The sequence below is a fragment of the Ambystoma mexicanum genome, chromosome 5p, assembly GCF_040938575.1.
Source record: "Ambystoma mexicanum isolate Mex_15411 chromosome 5p, UKY_AmexF1_1, whole genome shotgun sequence".
NCBI classification, from domain to species: domain Eukaryota; kingdom Metazoa; phylum Chordata; class Amphibia; order Caudata; family Ambystomatidae; genus Ambystoma; species Ambystoma mexicanum.
Genome location: NC_090930.1, coordinates 529,627,609 through 529,651,071, shown reverse-complemented (window position 1 = coordinate 529,651,071; position 23,463 = coordinate 529,627,609).

Genomic DNA, 23,463 nt, shown 5'->3' with positions numbered 1-23,463 from the left:
AGCAGCAAAGTAACGTGGTGAATTTGAAGAAACACCTAGTACATCAGCAGCCCGGAGCCAGACTGGGACAATTCCAGATCCACCTACAGAGTCTTCTGAGACTACCGGTAGACCAACAACTGGAACCCCACAAATTCCTTTCTTAGGAAACGGAAAGCCAGAAGAGGACAGAAGAAAACTACGGCAGAAAAAGAAATAAAGAAGAATCTTGTCATCAATATCTCCTCCAAACCCCTCACTCAGGCACAAATGGACACACTTAACCTGGGAATTTCATTCATTCCTACAAACTCCACCTCTTACTTTGAAGAAGAAATCAATCTCTTTAAACTAATAAGAAAGATGGAATTGAAGGTATTCTTTAACAACATTGAGGACAACCTGCAACCTAAGCCTACACCAAGATACCTCGAAATGAAAAATAAAAGTAACTTTTACCCTCAGGTAAATCACCCATTGATCAATTTATTTAAACAGAAAACTACAAAAGACCTCAAAAGACTAAAATATGTGCCACCAAAGAAATGTAATATCCGGAAACACGAACTAAGACTCATTAAGCAACTTGCTGAAGACAGTAGTCTCACTCTAAAACAAGCCGACAAAGGAGGCGCGTTAGTCCTCATGTACACAACCCTTTATGATGCTGGCTGTGGCAAACATTTGAATGACACTAGAACCTACACACTACTTGACAGCGATCCAATTATGGGGATATCCAAGCATTAACAATGGATTGGATATCGGAGAAAACAGCAGAATTTCTGACACAAAAATACCCAATAACCCCAGTTTTCTATGGCTTAGCCAAGATACATAAAAACCTACAAGACCCACTATTTCGCCCAATTGTCGCAGGAACAAATAGCATCTTCCAACCACTTGCTATATTCCTTGATGCAGCACTTCAACCATTAGTACAAGCCACTCCAACATACCTCAAGGACACCACGCATTTTTTGAAAATTTTACAAGCTCAACACCTTACAGAGGACAACCTGATTCTTTTTACTATGGATGTCAACAGTCTATACACTTCCATCCCACACTCAGAAGGCATTGAAGCACTGGAATGGTTTTTACTAAATCATGGACGCGTAAACATTCAAAACTTTTTCGCATTGGCACTATTGAACATCATCCTTTACAACAATTACTTCAGACATAATGGTCAATATTATCTTCAGATCTCCGGAACATCAATGGGGTCCTCAGTGGCCCCACCTTATGCAAACATCTGCATGTACCACTATGAAAAAACCTTTGTACTTGATAATATACTCTGGAATGATAAAATCAAATGCTGGCAGAGATACATCGACGACATTTTCGGTATATGGAGTGGCACCGAAACAGAATAGCTAAACTTTTGGAATTTCCTTAACAGCTGTAACCCAAAAATCGAATTTACCATCAAAATCGGCAAGCCACATGTGAATTTTCTAGATGTCACGGTGGAAATCACAGGCTCCTCTGTATAAACCAAGATATACAGAAAACCTACGGACGTGAACAGTTGTCTTCACCACACAAGCCATCATCCAAAACATCTGAAAGACAACCTACCGTACAGCCAGTTACTAAGAGTAAAGAGAATTCCGTCAGAGGCAGACACGCTGCATAATGAATACAGCACAATGAAGAAAAGATTCTTGGATAGAGGTTTTCCTTCGGAGGTTGTTGATAGTGCCATAGCACGCACGGAAACTCAAGCCAGAAATACACTATTGGAAGGAAACCCAAAAAGAAAAGACAAAGGACTAATCCACACACTAAGATACTCGTGTCAAAGCTTCCAGATCAAAAGAATAATACACAAAAATTGGGACCTTATCAAATCCGACAGTACACTATCTGAATTGTTCCCGGACCCACCTATGATGGCCTATAAAAGAGGCAGCAACTTGAGAGACCATTTGATAAAAGCAGAGAAACCCAAACAGACAACTCAGATGACCCTCAGTAAACAAAAAACAGGCACTTTCGCCTGTCTACATTGCCAACATTGTAACAACGTGATCAAAGGTGACAATATTAGACACCCACACAACGGCAAAAAAATAATGCTAAGGAACTTTGCTACATGTGATACAAAGAATGTAATCTATGCAATCCACTGCCCATGTGGTATGTACTACGTAGGCAAAACAAACAGAAAGGTTAAGGACAGGTGGACAGAGCACAAATCCTGTGTGAGGACGAAAAATAGCAAATCCCCCGTGTACAGACACTTCTGAGACAAAAAACACAATGTATCACAGATGAGATTTGTGGTACTCGAAGTCCTACGACCCCTTAGTAGAGGTAGGGACCTTCCAAAACTTCTGGCCCAAAGAGAACTTTTTTGGATAAACAAACTTGATTCCATGACTCCACTTGGAATCAATGAAGATTACTATTTAGGACCGTTTTTGTAAATTATCCCTGTAATACTTTGAGCCCAATCATCTCATTCCACGATAGGAGCTCAAATATCAAAAATCAAGATTTGGCCTGTCACTCCTTAAAATTTTATACACTTTTAGCACCTGTTTGTCTAGACAAGGGATCACCTGTACCTGTTTTTGTAATATAAATGTACAGTTTACTCATGTCATGTAAACTCACAACAATTGAAATTTGGGACTAATATTGTGATATTTGGGACTGATATTGTGTATTATATGCTACCCCACTTTCTAAACATAAATTATTCCTACATGTACTAGTCTGTATACCTAGGATATCTATACTGTTGGCATCTCGAGATTTGTGTACATATTCTGTTTTTAAATTGAAATGTAAATGACATTTTCTAGATTTATCTAAACTGTCTGTATTCTGATAATTCCCTTGCCCGACAATTTTTTTTGCCATTTAGACGAACACTAGAAAGCACACCCAATAATTTATGGGATTAATAACATTGTTTTTAATTGTTCGTTATGTGCCTAACTCTTTCTTTTTTACATACCTTCTGATCGTGATTTACATCACCTAGTCTTTGCAAATACTGTTCAACTTCATGACCATACTTGTCACTCATAATTCTTTTATGGCTCAAATCCAACCCGGTACCCTAAAACGTATTTACTTGGTTTGTTTACGTCTTGGCGCGCGTGCGCGGGTGACGTCACGTTTTTCGTGACGTTGCCCGCACATGCGCGCGATGACCTCACAGCCTCTTTTCAGTATATAAACAGGGACGCCGAGTGAATACTTCACTCTGGTGCGGCTCCCGATCGTACTCGGACTACTCCTGGACGCAGATGGATACTGAACTTGTAAGTTAATTTTGAGTTAGATGCTGGACCCTCTCGTTTGCACTTATTATTCCGCTCAGCTAATTTAATAACTGCTTGGTTATACCATTATCCCATTTAGATATCCATACCCATCAAGGCTTCACCAAAGTCTTCTTTCCAGGAGATGCACTACATAGTGTCCGCTCGACACCTGGATCAGCTCTGCTGATCTTGGATCATTCCATGAGGCTAATATATGGTCCTGGGTAAGATGGTTGCCCATTTTTCACTTTTCTTCTATTCTGAATGCTACTATTTGACCCACCTTTCCTAGCCTGTTTCTCTCACCACTTCCTCCTTATACTCACAGTTGCTTAAGATATTATACCACGTTCTCCAATTCTGTGTACCACAACTATGGATACATAAGGCACATTACCCCACATTCGAAATTTAATAAGAAACTAAACGCCCATACTAGACTTAGGTCATTTGCATATCAACCTTAATTGTTGGTTTTTGATGAAATCCTATAGCGTTTAGCTCTGTGGGAGATGGATTTAAAATGAGGACTGAAAAATGGGATGTTGCCCTATAGACTAGGCTGATTGCCTTGAAAACAATTTATCTGTTAAAATTGATCTAAAAGTTTGATATGATGTTTTTCAAAATTGTGTAAAAACTGCTTTAAGTTCAAACTAATTGAAGTATATATGTATTTTCTTTTGTACACTTTAATTTGTTGAAAAATGCGGCCCCTGATGAAGAGTTTTTTATACTCGAAACGCGTTGGGCTCACCAAAAGACAAATAAAAAGCAAAAATTGTTTTTTATAAAACAGAAAGTTTCAACTGAATTATTTATGGACATTTTCTACAGAATTGATTGAAAGTTATCAATATTGTATTTCAAAAAAATTTACAAAAAATGTTCAAAAGGCCTATCTTGGCCGTCTAGAAAGTGTGCAGGGGACGTGGCTATCCACATTGGATTTCTTCTTTGTTTTTTTTCCTTATTCAGGTAGTGGGCAATTCTTCTCGTGCTTCTTGACCGCAGTCTCGAAAGCACTCTGAAGATTCTCCCCCTTGCAGAGTACTGCGTCGCAGTACATACCCAATATTGTGACCCTCGAAAGGTAAGGGTCAACAGTATCATGAAATGCCTGTGAGGCAGCTGGAGGGATGCGCTCTCCCACAGGAGTGTCTCTTGTGGTGACAGGAACAGAAACAGAGGATAACGTCACCGCTATTAACGGTCACCGCTAATAAGCGGAACTAGAAATAGCGTCATCGCACAGGAACAGGAAGGAGCACGGCGGCCATCTTTAAAAACACAACCCATTTCCATTCTCACCACACAGGACCCTTCGGACTCTGCTGTTGTCGTGAAAAGATTCACCTATAACACCACTATGCCCAAGGCCCTGAAGAAGGGAGCTGCCCACCAGCGGAAAAGAAAGATTCAATGAGGATGAGATGCAGATGCTGCTAGACACACTGGAGGAGCATGCTGCCATAGTTTTCTCAAATGACATGAAGAGAGAGGCAGTACTGAAGAAGAAGGAGATCTGGGCACTTGTTGCTTAGAAGGTCAGTGCCGTTGGAAACACCCCACGCACGATCAAAGAGTGCCGCAAGCACTGGGACGACCTGCGACTTAGGGTACGAAACATCCTCTCAGTGAACTACAGCCAGGGAATGGGAAAAGGAGGAGGTCCCAGTTCCCCAATCACGCTCACCCCATGGGAGGACATCTGCGCCAGCATGATAGGAATGGAGGGGATTGAAGGTGTTGGCCAGATGGAGTGTGGCGCCACAACATCGGGCGATGGAGGTGAGTGTCCAAAGTAAACATTGTAATGCCAAATCTGATGAAAGTCAACCAATATGTCAGTTCAAAGAGTCAAGCCATGGTCCAACACACACACACACACACACACACACAGCAAAGTAGGTGGACGCATTACAGACACATGCAGATGCCTGCCGCAAGGCAATATCGTACATGAGACATACCACACAAAGATATAAATGCCACTAGTCACATTTGTGCAGGCCCTAAATACTATGCATGTCAGATAGCATTGCTCTTGGCCAACATGAGTGACGCCGACGGAAGAGATGACAGCGACCACCCTTCGACCTCGAGGGGACAACCCAGGGGGCGCTGTGCTCCAACAGGCAAGCCACCCCAGGTACCCATTACACCGGTGCCACCAAGGCCCGTAGAGGGCGAAGCACCACCACCAACCATTGGCCATCCTGACTATTCAGACTATGCACCACGATCCGAGGAGTCCAGTTTTGCAGGGAAGGTGGCAGCCACAGCACCCCTGGCCGTGGAGGGCCCACAGGATGACATATGGGTGCCCATTGAGGACGATGTATTGGAAGTGGTCCGTACGCCAAGTCCACTGGTATCTCCACAAATATCGTCACTCGATACAGAGCACGCCACCACCCCGGAGCAGTCTGGACAGGAGCAGGCAGAAGGACACTTCAGTCCCATCTTGACAACTAGGGAGGCTGAGCAGGCTGGGCAGGACAGCAGGGACCGACAACAACCACAGGTGCACCCGCAGGACCGCAGCGGTCTGACCTGCTTACTGCCCTTGTGCGGGAGTCTGTCGAGGAAAACAGACTGGCCAGACAGGAGTGGAGTGAAAACTTTGCATCTTTAAGCCGGTCCATCATGGACAACACTGCTTCCATGGCGAAATCCTTTGCTGACAACACCATCCACCTCTGCGAGGAGGTCTTGGCCCTCCGCCAAGTCTGCGGCCGCATAGCAGATGCCATGGAGGCAGGGCATCCCACTTCACAATCCCAGCAAGCGGCCACACCGTCTTCACCCAGTTCCACACAGACAAGCCCGCTCCGTAGGTCGGCACGTACCCTGCGCCGGCAAGAAATGCCGCCACCTGGACCAGGGAGTGCCAATTGAGCGTCAGGGCAGCCTCATGTAGGCATTGGAGACTCGATGGGACACGTGTGGGGGAGTTGTGGGGAGGGGGGTGAGGGTGTGTGGGGGAGTTGTGGGGGGAGGGGGGAAGGGTGTGTGGGGGGAAGTGGAGGGGGGTGAGGGTGTTTGGGGGAGTTGTGGGGGGAGGGGGGAAGGGTGTGTGGGGGGAAGGGGAGGGGGTTGAGGGTGTGTGGGGGAGTTGTGAGGGGAGGGGGGCGAGGGTGTATGGCGGAGTTGTGGGGGGTGGTGGAGGGTTTTTGCACTTACATTTACATTGTTATATTGAATACACCCGTTGTGTGAAAAACAAGACCTGAGTGGACATTCATCATTGCACATATGTCATTTATTCATTTATAGTGCATAGTGTATATGTACTCCCACACCCAGTGCCCTCTGTCCAACCATCACGTCACCCTCTGCTGCCATGTGTGTCAGAAATATTGTGCTATCGCTGACTGGCGCACAGCACATCCCTCCTGTGCATCGGCACCGCGATGATGTCCAGCCACATCTTCTTCTTCCCCATTATCATTACCAGGTGGTAGCAGTTCAATGTCAGGGGGCAGGGGCATTTTCCGACGGATGCACATATTGTGCAGCATGACACATGCCATGATGATCTTGGCCACCTTCTCATGCCTCTAGAGGAGTGCTCCACCCGACCGGCTGAGGCAGCAAAATCATGCCTTCAACAGGCCAAAGGTCTGCTCGATGACCACATGGATACGGGTATGGAAACGATTGTACTCCTCCTCGTGCGTGTTCTGTGGGTTTTGGATAGGGGTGAGGAGTCACGGCTTCAAGGGATAGCCACTATCACCTGCATGAGAGGCAATAAAATGTAAATGTTAGTCTATTCATGATGAACAGCTGTACTAGTCACACATGCCAGCAGTTTTGCCCACATGCACATGCTCATGGATATATTTACGCCATCTTCAGACCCTCAATGTGTCCTGTGTCATGGACTAATGGTGTGGGTTGCATCTTCAAGATGATACATGGTGTGCACTGACATATTGTAGCACATGTATCGTGTACGCATGCATCTGTGTTTGTGTCAGAATTGTGATGTGTTGTGTTCTGTGAGATTTACTTAGAGGGAGCATTCGCAGTAGTCTGTGCATTATTGTGTAATCAGTGCTGATCATTCCCATGGTGACATGCAGCACTCCTGTGGATGTGGTGGCCCTCTGACAGACTGTGGGTTCCCTAGTTGGTTCAGTTGAATGCACTCCCAGTGATGCTTGTCCTGTGTGGTGATATGCTGGAGACAGCAACATAGTGCATATGCACTGCATGGTGCAGGATGGCGTTACGGAGGGTGAGGGCCGCTGATGAGTGGTGCACGGGTTGTGGGATGTGGGGTGGTTTCCTGTTAGTCATGTAGTGATAGGTGTCAACCTTACTTCATTTCTATGGGATTTGGGTGTCATGTACCGTTTGTGATGCTTTGGGGCACAGTGTTAGGTGATGTGCACATCGTGCAGTCACATCAACTTTGGCAGCATGGTGGTGTGTGCATCTCTCCCCCCATTTCAATGCCATGAGCCAGGCATGCAATTTACCAAGCAGGCAGGCACGTCGTCCAGCATGTCGCTCCATGAAGCATGGTAGCGTGGAGTTCCGCAGGACCATAGAGTCATGAGTTGATCCGGGATATCGGGCACAACAATGTGTGATGATCTTGCTGGCGTTGCATACCATCTGTACATTGCTGGAGTGGTATTGCTTGCGGTTGCGGTACACCACCTCCATGGCATGCGGGACCACCAACTCCATGTCGGTGCAGTCGAGGGCACCTACACAATTTGGCATGCCTGCTAGTGCATGGAAGCCAACTTTTGTATCAAATATCTTCTGGGGAGTCCGTGGTAGGGATATGTAGTCCCTTGTGTGCTTGAGGAGGGCATCCAGCACTTGGTTCAGTATCCAAGAAAATAAGGGTTGTGATATGCCATGCATGTGCCCCACTGTGTGCTGGTAGGTGCCTGTGGCAAAGAAGTGGAGCACAGACACTACCTTCAGTAGAGGGGGGATGGCGGTGCGTATTTCTATGAGGCTGACAATGTCATCGTGTATCAGGTCCACAATGGTGGTGATGGTGTCTCGGTCCAGACGGTACAGGGTGAGGATCTTCTCAGGGGTTAGGTTGAAAGGACTGGCTCTGATGCGAGGAATTGGGGGCTGCCTGCGTGGTAACGGTGGCTGCACTGGTGGGGCATGCTGGGCCTGTTCCACCCTCCTTCTCCTCCTGCGTCTCCTCTGTGGTGCCGGCTGTTGTTGTTGCTGCTGTTGTGGCAATGCAAGCATGTCCTCCAGCTCCAGTAATGCTACTACTATTGGAATCATCTAGGTGTGGGAGGGGGTGTGGTGTGTAGGTGTGCTCCTTTTGTAGTGGGCCAGACTCCATTGCATCCACCTGTGCTGATTGTGCGCACCTGTGGCAGTTGGGATCACTGCACATGGTGTTTTGCGGTAGGTCTGAGATGCCAGTATTTACGGCATGCCGGTAACCACTTTTAATGCCTTCATGAACCGTTTATTTGCATGTCCGCCTAACTTGTGATCTCCTACAGTTTACGGCATGCTGCTAATGCCGGCATGGTGGCCCACGTGCCCGCGCCTATGCCGCTATTAGAGGCGCTGTAAATTACGATGCCGCTAATAGCGGTCAGGCTGGTCAGAATAGCCCGTACGGTAATCGATGCCAGTAATCCTTTACCAGCAGCGTTTGTCCCTTCGCACCAACCTCAGAATGACCCCCATTGTCTGGGACATGTGCAATGGTGAACATTTACTGTAAAATACTTTGTATTGTCCAAAAAAGTACTTTTAAAATGTTCGGGACCCGGGCAGTGTCCGCAATTAAGGACACACGCTCAGTGTGGGTGCGGTCACATGATGACGTTGCGGATACGTTCGCGAATGGGACAGCTGTCCGCAGGACACCAAATGTGCAGGGACAGTTGTGCGCATGCGTGAGGGTGTTCTACGGACAGTGTTCGGGACCTCAAACTAATTAAAAGTGTGACGCACGTGCGATGGACAGTTACGGACAGGCGTGATGTTTGCAGGACCTATGGGTGTGGTGCGCATGTGTGTAGATGTTCTACAGACAGTGTGGACACTCCCATTTTAATTACGAACAGTACGAATGGGTATAGTGTCCTTAGGACACCTTCATTTTGGTTAATTACAGACATCCCGGACATCGGATGTGTTCAAAGAACAGTTCCATTTTGATTGCGGACAGTACGAACATCCAGTGTGTTCTAAGAACAGTTCTGTTTTGATTGCGGACAGTACGGGCAGGCATAGTGTTCTTAGGACACCTCCATTTTGGTTAATTGCGGACATCCCTGACATCACTTGTGTTCTAAGAACAGTTCCATTTTGATTGTGGACAGTACCGACAGGCATAGTGTTCTTAGGACACCTCTAATTTGGTTAATTGCGGACATCCCGGACATCGAGTGTGTTCTAAGAACAGTTCAATTTTGATTGCAGACAGTACGGACAGGCATAGTGTTGTTAGGACACCTCCATTTTGGTTAATTGCGGACATCCCGGACATCGAGTGTGTTCTAAGAACAGTTCCATTTTGATTGCTGATAGTACGGACAGGCATAGTGTTCTTAGGACACCTCCGTTTTGGTAGATTACGGACATTCCGGACACCCGTGCTGTCTGTGGACACCTTAACTGCCTTTTTTTTAAAAAAAAGAAGACACAGAGGAATAAAGTAACAACACACATAAATATATTTTATTATTATATACAAATATAAAATTTATGAAAGAGAGGGGGAAGCAGGAACTGACACAAATACAGGGGAATTAGGGGTTTGGAGAGGATGGATGGGAGGGGATGAAGGGATGGAAGTCTCATAACGTTTTTCTTGATGGTGAGGATTTGGGGATAGTTGACTGGGACATGAAGAGGGGGAACAGGTACATGTGGGACAATGATATTTAATGTTTTCTTTTATGTGGTCCTCCACAAAATGTTTTAAAATATTGACATTTTTCATTAGCATATCCATTTTTTGTCCCATTCGCTGCAGAGCATTTTCTAATGTCTCTTTTGCTATATTATTTTCACTGTTTGTATGGTCTGTTAAAAAAGTGTTACGTATACATAAAGTAATGGTTATTAATTGGTGTATATAGAGATGTCTCTACCATTAGTATCACTGTCTTCACTCATTTCATCACGTGGGAAATTTTCTTCAAGCCATTCCAAAGTACTGGACATTTCTGTGTAATTTTTTTTTTTTACTTTCAGTGTACCTAATACAGAAAGTTTAGAAATATATAAGAACAATGAAGTTTACTTACTAGTTTCTGGTAAGTTTTGTTGTTACTGTTGTGTAGGTCTGCTGTTGCTTCTTGCTGTGCAGTTTCTGTGAGTTAATTATGTTGGAGGCATATCTTTTTTGTTTTGGTATATTCCATTCTAGTACATATGCTATGTAAATGGGTGGTAGATGTCTTACATATATAGTTTCCACTTCTTATTTATTATTACATATAATGTCTTCATGTGCTGCTTTTTTAACTTGTTCAGTGTTTATATGGCATGATACAACAATCTAAGAAACCCCCTGAGTTTTTCGGTAGTGTTGATGTTGTCCGTGTCTCTCCGCGGACATTTGCATAGTCCGAGACATCAAAATCACTAGCATGGGGTTCAGTATATTCTATGTTACATGTATATAAAGTAAGGGAATCCTAGTAAACACCTATCAAATTCACGCTATGTATATCTATATTCAGTAAAGAAAACTTTGGTAAAGGAAGGTTATGGTTAAGTTGCGTTAGTAAAAACCTATGAAATTCAGTAAAAAACTGTTGTTAAAGGGACGTTATGGTTAAGTTGCGCTACTAAAAACCTATGAAATGTAGTGAAAAAAACTTTGTTACAAGGACGTTATGGTTCCAAGTAAAACTGAAAAACCCCTGAAATTAGCCAGTTATGGTAAGCTAAGCTACCATAACTCACGCCACCACCGTGCACTGCTAAGACTAACACCCAGGACATCAAAGATGACATCACAAATGTCCTTGATGACATGACATCACATATCTGGCTCCCTCTTTTTTCTTTTACTGACATATCTAGGCCAGTAAAATTCAAAAGGTACTATATTTGTAGACTTATACTTCAAATATGTTCTTACAGTAATTCACTTGGGGTTCACTCACAGCATATGAAACATATGCATAGGGGAAACACAGACTTGGAAAACAGCAATGCTTTGTATGTATGAAGATGATCAGTAAGGTTATCAACATTTTTGTTATAGTTCAACTGTTTTTGTATTAATGTACTTTCCCTGCATATCCTCATATTTGTATACATTGTATCCACACTACTTTCCTTAGGGACCAGTCACATTATGTGATACTTGTACATAGGGAAGTAGTAGCTTTGAAGCAGAGCAATCATTTCTGTGCATGAAGATAATCAGTTAGGTTGTGAAGACTGTCTGGTAATACTGCTCTTTTTTTACTTCATTTTCCCTGTACATGCTCATATATCAATGTGTTGTTGTCTGTTTCTGTTTTGTTTGCAATAATGCAATTATATAGAAACTGGTTTTTATTAGCTACTTATTAAATATTTCAGAGAAGACACAATTCTAATAAGAAAGCATTTATCATTTCACTATTCAACATGGCAAGATTATTAATTTTAATATTGCACCTCCATCATGTATGCTCCTCACAATTCCTATGTTTCTACATGAGTATCTTAGTATACTAAAGAACTTATAGAATGCTATTTGTATCACTGCATTGCTTAATGCACTACGTACCCCATGATATTTATTCCAATGACCGTTGACACTTTATCAACATTACAATGAGAACCCCTTGTACAGACTTTTCATGAAAAGTAAATGCACATGTGATGTCATCAGTGATGATATATATATATATATATATATATATATATATATATATATATATATATATATATATATATATGAAAAAACTTTGTTAAAGGGACATTATGGTTAAGGTGCCCTAACAAAAACCCATGAAATTCACTGAAAAAACTTTGTTAAAGGGACATTATGGTTAAGTTGCACTAACAAAAACCCATGAAATTCAGTGAAAAATCTTTGTTAAAGGGATGTTACGGTTACAAGTAAACCCTTGAAATCGCCAGTTATGGTATGCTAAGCAACCATAACTCGCGCCACTTCTGTGCACTGCTAAGACTAACACCCAGGACATCAAAGATGACATGACCGATGTTTGTTTCCTCTCCCCTGCTGTAGTCCCAGATGACTGAAAGAATCCAATTGACACCTGCCGACACTGTCTGCTACAACACGGTACTCTGAGCAACCATTTTGAGCCATGCACTACCTCCAAGCCATCCCCCACCGAGGGGTCAAGTCCTAAAAATTGAAGTGGGGGGACTCATCAGCAAACGCAATGGGATGTGACATCACCAGGAATTAGCATATCAAGGTGAAATATGCACATTTCATTAAATTGGCTTTGCATAACCACCCAAATTGAACAGGACAAATGACATTTGCCTTTCATAAACTCAACACACACACAAAACCAAGAGAGGATATTTTCTTCTAATAGTGTTTTTGAAAACATTAAAATGTGTGCATGTTTTAAACTCCAAGAACAAATACAAATGTTTTCCCTGGGACTTGCAGTACCGAAATGGGACATTTCACCTTTAGCAGTTTATTATTTTTGATCAGGTTATACAGTGCAGTGGTGAAGTGTCCGGCCTACAAACCTGACAACTGCAGTTTGATCCCCGAGGTCTGCTTTAATTAATACATTCCAAAAGGACATCCAAGGTTTCTCTTTTAGCTGGGGGACTGAGTCCACCCTCTGAATAAAGTGGGGGGACCCTGTCCCCCCCATGTGTACCCTTGCCTTGAGCCCTGTCCCCCACCCTACTGTATCCCTACAACCCACTACAAGCACTTTACACAGAATGACTGCTCTTGCCATTACACTGCCATCAGTCCACGACATTCACATTACTGCCTCTGTGTTCTCAATGATAGTTGAGTCGGTACACATGTACTGCACTAGACCCACACACTTCTGAACCCTGTTATCCCTTTCCACATGCCGATTCACTTGCATGATGTCAAAGTGACCTGCCGATAATGAATCCATGTGCCTTCCTTCACTGTATTTCAACACCCTAGTGTCGTTGCAGCCTGTGACACATGTGTTTTATCATAGTGATTTCAATGAAATGTCAAATGACATCCATTGTACATGGCTCATGGACAGTAGTATTGATCTTCCATCTGGGTCTAGCTGACAGATTGGGCATGGCTATGCTACGTACCATCTGTGTGTTGGCATCTGTCATGTTTGTGGAAGGACTATGCCAGTCACAAGCTTGTGTGTGATGCAGGTGCTAGTAAATGTCTAATTTTGCTATTTCACATGCATCCCTGTCTTCTTTCAGGATCCCCTTACATTTCATTGACACTGCATGCCTGAGTTTGTGTCATGTGTGACATGACTGGTACATGCGTTGGCTGTCAATGTTGTCATACCTATGTGTGTGGCCTATGCTGTTAACATGTGTGTCCATGTCTTCTTATGATTTTCTGCAGGTGATGAGGCACTGGATGCAGTGGAGGAGGATGTGGAGGAGGAGGAGATGGTGGAGGGGGTGACGTATTCAGAACCCCAACCAGGCACTAGTGGAGGCCGTGGTGTGGTGGCCCATGAAAATCTATTGGTGCTCCAGACCATCCTGGCCAGGGGTGTCTCTGAGTACACCTCTGAGGAGCCCTATGCCTCTCTTGCAGAATCAGATATTGAACCCTCATTGCTGTTGTAGGTGAGTGATTCTGCTGTGGATGCTGTTCTGTCCGACACACCTGCAGGGGGGTAGACCCCTCACGGGGCCAGTCAGTGTTGGTATGTCCGTCTGTAGTGGTTATGGATTCAGGATCACGCTCCACACCATTTGCTCCTGTTCCTCGGGTACCTCAACATGGGAGGAATGCAGTCCTGCAGCCACAGGCAGCGCCAGCGCAGCAAGGGCCAGGTATCCTTGGGCCCGACATGTATGGTGTCCAGCAACGCGGTGGCCGTGTGCCACCCGGGAATACTGTGTGGTAGGATTCCATGTATGCCTTTGCACAGCAACAGGTGGCATCATGTGAGATGTTGGCTCAGGGCTTGGAAAGGGTGGCCAATTCCATTCTCTCCCCGAAAGGCAGATGGAGCTCCAGCAGCAGGCAGTGCGGTCCACATGCCGCTCGCACAAGCTGGACATGTTTGCTGACAACGGGGACCGACAGGCTGAACTGGGGGATCTGCGCACAGCCATAGCTGCACAGGCAGAGGCCCATAGGGATGCCCTGAGGGAAGAGAACACCTCCCTCAGATCTACTATGGCTGCACTTGAAATGGCCCACAGTAGACAGGCAGAACAGCAAATGGAGAAGCTGACACACTACCTCTATGCTGAACTTCGTGCAACCCTGGAGGTCTTGCAGACAGAACTCCATGCTACACATGAGGTGTTGCATGGGGTCCTCTGTACCATCATTATGCAGAATCAGACCTTTCAGGCCTGCATGCTTGCTGCCATTGAGGAGCATACCAGGGCTATGCATGGTCAGACTCCCTTACCATGCACACCTTCTTATGTTACATCAGAGGGTGCCGACAGCGGTGACAGATCTCCCATTATAGGCTAGCCATGTAGGCCATGAACCCATGGAGGGTTTTTATTTTTATTCTCAACATCTAGCATGCGGGTGTTGAGGTGCACCCTGCACAGCCTCCCTCCTGGGTGCACCCCCCTGGTGCACCATGGCCATTTATATCTTTTTTTTGTCTATTGTGCATTCATGTAACAGTGTGTTGCTTTGTGTGGCATCCAAAGGCATCCACTGTGTGTTCCGGCTGGGCCCATACAGGTTTGTCTCGTGTTTGTGTTTGTGGCTTGGGGTCCAGACACATATGCCACTCCTGCTTCCCCTTTCCATGGGCTTGCAAGGAGGGCAGTGTGTGACAGTGACTTACTCAGAGGCATTGGGCATCCATCATTTCTGTGGCCAGTCTGAAGTCCAACTTGTGTATACACCCCTACTCGGGATTCATGATTGTTTGTCCAGTGCATGGTTAGCATGCATTTTAGTTTTTAGATAAATAAGGGCATTTTTTAATGTTACATCTTCATGTATTACCTTGCCTGTCTCCATTATTGATACCCTTCATGCTGTATGCGTTACCCTGCCCTCTTTAGCTAGCAGAGACACACTCAAGATGGAAGGGAGATGGAAGGGGTCCATGTGGTGGCTTTATCACATTGAGGCACTTGTGCTATTGTGATTGGTCACTGTCTGACATTGTCACTGTTGGGTCCTGTGTTTATGATATGTTATGCTGGTAAATGGATGTTCCTGCGTACGGTTTCATTTTGATGTGTCAGAGGGAATTGTTACTGACCTATTTCCATTTGACAATGTGCACTTTGTGACAGTTGTGTCATGTGTTGGGCATTTACTTTGGACTTTTTACATTGCATGTCATGGCGTGGTGTGTCGGCCGGGTGACATGGGTTTTGGGAGGGTTTAGGTGACATACCAGTATTTGGATGTGCTGTTTTGCATGGGGTTGGTAGCATGCTGCATCTTGAATGTGTGCCTTTTGGTCACACGGGATTGTGTTGGTTTAAGTAGCTAGGGATGCACACAATCTAGCACTTCCAAGGACACATTCTCAGGGTGGTAAGGTTGTGACAGTTGATTGTCCCTTTGTCATCATCGATTGTCACCTGGAATGTGCCAGGCCTATGTGCACTCCGCAGGGGTGGGATTTTAGGTGAAAAATTGTGCCACAAGCTGGGTATGGGCAGCCTCGCCACGTGCCCTGGCCACTCCTATGTGCAGCGGGGGTGCATGTAGTTGGGGATGTGGGGGCACCACCATGTCTACCGGTACGCCCCGCCGTGTTGCTACATTGTGCACGACACATGCTGCCACAATGATCCTGCACACTACTGGTGGTGCATATAGTAGCTGTCCACCGGAGTGGTCAAGGGAGCGGAAGCGTGACTTTAGCACTCTGAATGTGCGCTCCACTATGGCCCTGGTTGCAATATGGGCTGCGTTGTATCTTACCTGGGGTGGTGTGGTGGTGTGGTTGTGTTCTGTATTGGCGTCATCATGTAGGTGCTCAGAGGCACAGTAGGCACAGTCCCCTGGGGAGGTGATAATGGTTGTCATTAGTTGGGTTTGTCTAGTTGTTTGTGTGTGACATGCATGCATGTGCACAGGCATTGTACTCACCAATGAGCCATGTGTTGCCATGCCTCAAAGCTTCCAGGTCCTGGTTTAGGGGTGACATTCTGAATATGGGTGGACCCTGGATAGTTGGCATAGACAGAGGTAATGATTCCCTTGGTATCACATACAACCTGCACATTGATGGAATGCCAGTGCTTGCGATTGTGATAGATGTGCTCAGTGGCCCTCGGTGGATGTAGGGCCACATGGGTGCAATCAATGGCACCAGGCACTTTGGGGAAGTGTGCCATCCAGTAAAGGTCCTGCACCACGGCCTGCATTTCTGTGGGTGTTTTGGGTGTGTATATGTGCCTGCAGGCTGAGGGGCATACAGTCATGATTGCCAACACCTGGTCTAGGCAGCGTGACTGCGTGGGCTGTGAGATGCCCCCAACTATGGCAGTTGTCTGCTGAAATGACCCAGTGGCCAAAAAATGCAGTACATTGAGCACCTTTTCCAAGGGGCTCACTGCTTGGGAGAAAAGGGTGGGTAATGTGAGGTCATCCTCCCACTTAGTGACCAGGTCTAGGATGATATGAGGTCAGCCTCAAAAAGACTGGTCCTGGGTAAAAAAAATGCAGGCTATCCTCCTCCTTCTGCGGTGTCCCACGATCACTGTTGTGAGGAATGGTACATTCATCGTAGCTATATAGGCGCGTTTGTTGTTTGCGCACAGTTTTATGCATTGGTTTTGGTGCGTGGGGGTGCTTACGTCATGCCAGCTTTCACATGGTGTTCGTGTTTCTGGGTTTGCGCGTCTTTTGCTGCACGCCGGTGAGCCCTGTTCGATTCCATGAATACATGTTGTTAGCGCGCGTGTGGGCGTTGCAAGGATTTTACTGCAGTGCTTTTTGCTTGTTGTTCCCCATTCCACGTGTTCCGCCCCCTTTTTAGGTGTGTGCGCTGGACGGTGTGCGCCTTTTTCTGGTCGTATCACGCAAGGCGTTCGTGGTGTCGCAGTGACGTGTTGGACCCGCGTGGATTCAACGCAGGTCTCAAGTAAGCCACGCACAATGTGTTCCATGAATCGGTAAATGGGTGCTTGCGTGCTTTTTGCACGCGTGAGCCCCGTTTTCTGCACACATTTATTCCATTTATCACTGTGCATATCTGATAACCTCCAAACATCGCACGTTGCGCCTGCAAAAATCTTACATGTACTTAATTTTTCACGTTAAGTATGACTGTAATGTAAGCACAGATGAAACGTTATTACGTCCGTAGGCTAGAATGTGTTTCCCTCTGTGTAACCCCACATTATTGGAATCAGGGACACCATGGGCCTGTGGCCTAACTTTTGGTTGTTTAGAGTTGTAAGCGTATCACCGCCCCATCCCCGGCTTGTTTTGTCCTGTATAATGTCTTATCACTGACACTTTGTAGCTTTACTTCGGTCAGTTTTCACCTTACAAAACACCAAAATGAAATAATATATACCTAAATAAAATACATTCTCAAAGGTGCATTCAAGCTCAAACTGTTCCATCAAGGTATTTCCGTCTTATGTAGCCATACATCGAAAGGAATGTGTTTTGAGACGGTACTCAACTTTAGGGAACTCCATATAAAACATGAACTATCCAAACCTTTTCAAAAGGTTATTTCTGTCGGTTTTACATGTGCCGATCATGCTGAAATCGCACTCCATTTATTATGAAATACAAACAGGAATACCTTTTTTGAAGGCGTTTGTTTGATTTACCAGGGTGAGACTGTGGAGCACACCAATGCCCAAATCTTCTTTTTTCTTTGGTTTCTGAGAAATGCCAGAACTGCGTGACTGGCACCTGCCCAGCTTAAATCAAATTGAGAGTGCTGCAGTGTACATCAAACAGAATACAATCCAAACTTTGCCTGGGGTCATTGTACTGCGGCATCCTTTCTCTGGTTTACCACTCAGCCCGCTGTTCCATCCTCTCTTGTCCCTTGTTTGTGTTTGTCATGTACGTGCTCTGAGCTTGAATGGCGCACACAGTTTTCATTGCTCAATCCCTCTTATTAGTGAATTTCCTCCACAAGGTAATTGTTCCTCGTCACTTTTTAACAGCCCCTTACCCGAATTCACAGTATGCTTCCCCTCTTAGTGGTCCCATTTCTATCTGAATGCCACTACGGTTTCTGTGTACTACATACACCCACATAATGTCCCCACATTTGCGCCACTTGTCATTGCCCATTGCTCTCTGCTACACAATGTCCCTCAGGCCATTTCGCATATTTTCCTACACATATCAAAGAGGCATGATTCTCGAATAATTGCACTGCTCCCAAGCTGGATTTCCCTGTTCCTGTCCTTAATTGACATCCCTCAAATTGAAAAGACACAGTCCTCTCTCTAATTGCCGTACTTTACATGATAATTGGCATGTTATGCTGTACTATTGAGTGTCACGTGCCACCAAGTGACTTCAGAGTAGTAGGATCCAGATTTTTGACAAAGTGGCAGGCTAACACGCACATCTACCTGAAATTCCATGTAATAAAATAAATTTAAAAAAACTGAGGAAGAAAGGAACGAGCAGTGACATGCAGAAAAAGATTAAGTGATGAGCAATGGGTGGAAGTATCTGAAATGCTTTACTTTCAGATGTGTGCGAACATGTGAAAAGTCTAGCATTATTGAAAGTGGTTGAGCACAACAAACGGAAGCCTTGACAGCAACAGAATCACAAATGGTTTCGGAGGACAACATACCTTGTACAAATCCTGTCGATGATTGTAGGATAAGGTTTGATATCTCTGCTTGTGAAACCTCACGGTGTCGTATTAATTTATTCATACAAACAGAAACTCAAGGAAAATCAGAAGAAGAGAAAGAAGAAAAGAAAATGGACCAAAGACAGAAAAATTAATAGGAAAGAAAATGGAAAAAGGAGCACTGAAAAGAGAATTTGGTTAATACCAAAAAGAAAATAGAGGCTATTGATGTTAAAATAAATTATTTAATGGGTGACAGGATTTAATGGAAGGGCACAGAGGCTCTTATTATGCAGCTAGCACTTTTATTGTTCCAACAGCATCAAGAATATGTGTAATGAAAAGTAAGAAGAAAGTCACTAACCTGTTAATAAACTACAACTCCCACTATCCTTAGTAACCACCATAGAGACTGTAGTATGTCTATTTACCTTGCATATAGATGGACTTTGGCCTGCGTCGCATCTGGATAGGATCGATTGAAGGATAACATGCCCGCACCTAGAAAAAAACATGAATGCTAGCATGTGCCACACTCAGAGCCGTGAACATCAGCCTGCGTGGCGTTCGGATGGAGTTGTGAATGTTAGCTTGCCCACACCTGGACTGATCTCTAAACACTAGCCTGCGCCGCGTCTAGATAAAAGTGTGAATGTTGGCACGACCACACCTGTATGGAGCCCTAAACATTGGCCTGCGCCGCGTCTAGATGGGAATGTGAGGGCCAACAAGTGCCACACTCCTCAGAACTACGAGTGCTAGCATTTCTAAAGATCAGGTAACCCACTAACCCATATAAGCTCAAACTCTGCATACTTATCTCACTCAAAAAACTCACACAACCATCTCTCGCACAACAAGCCGCACGCACTTCACAACACTGCAACTACACATAAACCAGAACAACAGCACACGCGGACAAACTCCGATCCGCTACCCGCACCAAAGCTCAGCAGTTGGTGTATAGTTAGTTGAAGCTGCCAACAGCACACCACTCCTCTCACTATCCTACTCCCTTCTTCAACCTACTAACCCATCCCACCTTTATCGTTTACAGATCCACCTGGGGACCAATTCCGTTGGTGACGGTGCGCGGTACAAATACCTTTATTATTTAACATTTAACATTTAACATAAATGACCACCTTTTTATCTTCATCTTTTCTTTAGCAAAGCGTTGATCCAAAAAATTGGTGTCCATCTCCGGCATCTCAGAAATTGTAAAGTGCACCTCCATCCATTCTGTCTAGATTGCTGTCAGTAACTTGAATGGTGGCAGTCTCTCTGCTTCATTGTGGCTGGGAACCTACAGGAGGTTTTACAGAGTGATCCTTTCATGCAACTGGATGGCGAAAGTCTTCTCAATCCATTTGCAGAGGAAGGGTATGTGCATGATGAGGGCAATAATTTGCCCGGCCTTCTGGGTCAAGTGTGGCTTTCTTCAGCAGGGGGAGGAGCTGCCCTATTTTCAGAGCATCTGGGAAGGTGGCTTGTGTGGTGGATGCCTGGACTGTATTCATAACATTGGTGTGCATACTTCACCTGCAATGACCTTCACAATGGACGGGGGAGGATGTCATCTTTGCAGTTGTTGGGTTTGAGGGCTGTAAGAGTGTTCATACGGTCTTCTGCATTAACTGTCAGTCCATCTTGATATGTTGCGGGCTGGTATTGGGAAGACATCTGTAGATTGCTTGAAGCTGTCAATTTGTTTGCTTATCCCCTATATATTGTCTGTGAAGAAGTTGTTGATGGAGTTGCATTTGTGAGTCGATTGCAGTACCACAGTATCTGGCACTGCTTCATTGCTTGGAAATTCACCCCACTGCACAACAGCCACCAGGGAAGCATTGCATAAGAGCAGTTTACTTTGGCTGGATGGTGAATGTTCTGCATGCTGAATGAAGGGATATCAGGGTGCTGTGGTCTTCTAGATGATGGGATGCTCCTAAGCACTTGTCTGTGTATGGCTTGTTTGTGGTTGATGAGTTCCTGTGTGTATCAAGGTGTGCATTGACGTTTCAGTGGTGCATGGGTGTTGGTGATCTCAATTAGGGTGCGCTTCAGTGTGCTGACCTTGGTGTCGAGGATGGACATCAAGGTGATGTGACTTCCTTTCAGTGCTTCCTTGAAGTGCTTCCCAGGTACAGTTCTAGAAAGAGTGCTGGGGTGTCTTGGTTGATTTTGGGTTGGCCTCACTGGTGTGTCATGGAGCAGGATGGTATGGATGCATGGTCTGTCTAGTCCAAAGGTCGGAGGAGGGCATGCGATCACTTGAGAGGTAGTGAACATCAGGTTGAGTGTGTGGTCTTTGTTGTGACCTCTGGGTATTAAGCGTGTGATAAATGACCAATTATTATAAGTATTATTATAAGTGGGTCCTATGCAGAATTAGACATCCAAAGAAGATCTTAGTTATGCTGTTGTCCTATGCTGTTCCTATGTGGTCTGTAATTTCATCAAGGAAAACGTCGTTCTTTTTGGGAGGTAAGTGGGTAAGGTGGAACGTAGCTATATGAGAGTGTGTGTGTGTGTGTGTGAATAGGAAGTTGCAACTGAGGAAGTGCATGGAACCAGGTCTGGTGTGCAAAATAAAGTTGCAGTTCAAGCTGTATTTGGCAGCCAAACATTTTAATGCTATGCTGTTTTCCAGCATGAGCAAATTCTTTCCAAAAGTGAGATTGTTCAACATGAATCAGCTTTTTATCCTTACACTGAACGTGTAAGGATGGAAGGAGGTGCCTAGAAAAATGTTTCCCTGAGGAGTCTGATACGGTAATTAGACAATTCTTCAAGACACTCTTTTTTTGTAGACAGAAATTTCTGTATGACTTTCCCTTTTACTGACAAGGGAAAGGAGCAGTTAAAGGTTCAGTTTTAAAAAAATAAAGTATTTTTTATTGCTCAGTTACACAGACAACCAAAAACAGTACGTGAAAAAGGAAATTTCCGTTGAAGTTTTCAACATTTGACATAAAGTCATTTATTTATTTGTATAGCGCCCAGACCAGCAGGTATCACAGCGCGTGTACTTGGTTGTTGCAGGATGAAAACAGTAGTACAGGGAGTCAAAGTAGTTATACATATTTGTTGAAAATCCCTGTTTTCGATAGTTTTTTGAAGGTCAGGAGGGATTGTTCATTTTTAATGTGATCAGGGAATGTGTTTCAAAAGGTTGGTGCGGTCACGCAAAAGCTGGCGCCCCTGCTCTCTTGCGCTGGTAACTGGGTGTGAGTAATGACCGGCTGGTTGTTGAGTGAATCCATCAAGTCTAGGATTTGGTAGTAATGCAGGGGGATGAGGTAGGAGGGGGCGTCATATCCTTACAGATACTCCAATGAAGCAACTCCCCATACCCACCTCCAGAACGACACCGATATTGCTCCGTGTAGATCACCCGCCCCATATCACCAAAAACTACAACACAGGTCAAGCCCCTCAAACATCCAACAGTGTACCATTTAAAATATATAGCTTATATCCGGACCAAATATTGGTAGGAGCGGCAGACCGGGGGAAACAAAGACATCCACATCTCTTCCATGCTATTGGCCCAAGCAATGACCTTCATCCACATTTCAATAGCTGGAGCCCGTTTCTCAGTTCACAGTCGCAATAAACACCTTTTTGCTAAGAAAAATCCCAGATGCAACAGCTTCCGCAGGGAAGCGCCAAGGCTATCATATATTCCAAACAGACACCAGCGATGGCAGCAGCAAGACCCCACAATATGGTGGTAATGACAGGCCGAATTCAACAAAGAACAAAAATGGTAGTCACTTGTTGGCACCGTCACCCAAACCTGCAGCAGCCCTGAAATAAGTTATGAGGTGATAACATAGAAGCGTGGGTCTCTGATCTGACCCACCCCGCTACTACAAAGAAGCAAGAAGACCTAAGATATACTACATGACACCACCTTCATATATGTGTGCATCAGGGCCGCGGGACAAACAAACTGGTCCACACGCATATCCCAGGTACAGACACAGAGGTTAACCCATCCTGTGCTGATGACTACAAAAGGGCCTTCAGATTTTGAAGCACACTAAATACCAACATGCATGGTCTATGAGTGTTGAATCAAAATATGTGGGAGTGCCACATGATGATCAAGGGCTGCAGGACAAAGTAACAACAGAATATATGCCCCGGAGAGAAAATTGTGGGGCGGCCTGACTAAAGTACCTGGTATATCACTTTCATCCTGATCACTCATGCACCAACACCTGGCCACACTGTAACATTGTTCCAGGGATTTATTTATT